The sequence below is a fragment of the Pinus tabuliformis genome, chromosome 2_2, assembly GCF_031772625.1.
Source record: "Pinus tabuliformis cultivar Carrire ecotype Pingquan chromosome 2_2, CPIR1, whole genome shotgun sequence".
NCBI classification, from domain to species: Eukaryota; Viridiplantae; Streptophyta; class Pinopsida; order Pinales; family Pinaceae; genus Pinus; species Pinus tabuliformis.
This window is the reverse complement of record NC_142300.1, coordinates 419,265,724-419,267,996: the sequence shown is the minus strand read 5'-3', so window position 1 is coordinate 419,267,996 and position 2,273 is coordinate 419,265,724.

The following is a 2,273-nucleotide window of genomic DNA, read 5'->3' as shown; positions in this document are numbered from 1 at the left end:
CAACCAATGTAGATAAAATGTAATGAAATGTAAAGGCAATATGAGAATTTCATATTTTTTTTATGACCCTATAAGAATATGAAGTTTAAGGTTCCCTATATCTAGTCTTAAAATGACTAGATTCCAAAGTATTCTAATATGTTATATTGTTGTGGATTATACAACTAAATAAGTTACAATGCAAAACTTAATACACATGGAAAATAAACTAAAGCCACAATATCGTGTCCATAGTTCACTAGACAATGTTACACAATTTGTAACATTATAATAAGACAAAGTTTTCATTCATACAAATCAAGTTTTCAAAATAAATACACCTCATTTCTTATTGTTCTAAGCCATTAGAGAGTTTACACATCACTAACTAGCTTCCAATTTCAAGAATTAAGATCGCCTTCGAGTGCATCATCTGAAGGATTTACTATGGCAATTAGCCATAATGCAAAAAAACTCAAATTAACATTTGTGCATGCTAAAATAAGAATGTAATGATCTCTCCATCACTACTTGCAAAGGTTTGGAAAGAGGGTTTAGATATCACCACAACATGTTCCATCAATTAGGAATATAAATTTGCAAAACTTTTTCACCCAACCATAAAGCTTAAGCTTAAGATCACCCCTATGCTAAAACTCTTTTTTCTAAGGCTAATTTGTCCCACTCAATGCAGAATGAAAAATAAAAAAAAAACTAACATGTAGAGAAAATTACCTATAAGCTATTAAGGCACACATTCAACATTAAACTCATGAAATTCACCTAGTCATCCATGCAAACTTAAAACAAGCATCATTTAACCATGTCAAGTTAAAACACATGGGACTCCTCCCAAATTCAACTAGGTTTATTTGCATCCATAACTAGCAAGTGTACCGCCAAGGGTAGCAGGAGCAGGGGGCGGGTTTTATCACCTTGAGGAAAATGAGAATACCCCTTCTCCTAAGATTTAGGAATTGCCACAAACAACCAAGAAAAAGCCTATGTGCTTTTGCAAGATCTCTCTCTGGCTGCGAAGAGAAACATTCAAGATCTCATTATCATTGGTGACTTTGCCATTTTTTTGCACCACCTCATCAATGGTTCTCTTTTGTCTAACATCAAACTCCAAGCTATTATAAAAAGGATCTATCATATGCTAGGAAGCTTTCACTCCAAATTATTTATTCATGTCCATAGACACAACAACAAGAATGCAAACCTCCTCGCAAATGAGGGGATCCATCTAGCAAAAGGAAACCTTAAAGTGGATGGGATTCTAAGCTTAACCCTAGTTCCTTAAGCCTTCCTACAAACCATGTTTTGTAAGTGTCAGTTTTTAGTTGGTATTTTTTTGGAGGATCTATAAGCTAACATTTTTAGAACACTGTAATGCCCTTGTGCCTACTCCAACTCATAATTTTGGATCACGATTTAGAATTTTGTTGCCCACTACAATATTGATCAGTCTGGACTAACATGAAATAGTTGTAAAGGTTGTACAATTGTGTCCCCTAACACAAATTTATGAAATATAAATATATTTTCAATTTGGTTTAAGGAAAAACTAACAAGTTAACCCAATGGTACTAAGAAAGCCTAAGGATCTCAATCATAGTCCAAAGAAAGTAAAGACTACATTTATATAGAGTCTAATATATAACCAAGATTAAGAATTGATCTTGACTTAGATGGTCTCCTAAACAAATAATGATTTGGGAAGGAAATTTTTCTGAGGATTTCTAGCCAAAGCATACCCATGGTCACACTACAAGTTGGTTGGGCTACTCTCAAGCACTCTATCAAGTAATGTGCCCCATGCAAAATATAAGAGAAACAACTTGGAATGCTACCAACTATTGTACATAATAAAGTATGGTTGTTAATATCACACTTGAACTACTCCTAGGCATTGGGTGAGAATTGTAAAACTAAAGTGACATTATTGAATTATCTATATTACACACAAGTAACATGCTATCGACCCATTAGCCACATAAATTAATTAATAAATAATAATAAAGCTTCCATCCGGAAGCAACCTAAGTCATAAACTACTTCCAAATGAATGGATTAGTTAGCATCATAAAATTATGGGTAAAAAAACAAAATAACAAAAAAAAACCAATAACTTACTTAATTAACACTCATCACATATATCAACAAAAAAAACCAACACAATCATAAAAATTACCCTTCATACGGTACAATATTTATAAAAAATTCTCTTTTAAGTAAATCCTAGACATTTTATAAAAAAAATATGAAAATTAAAATTAAAAATTGCAAAGTTG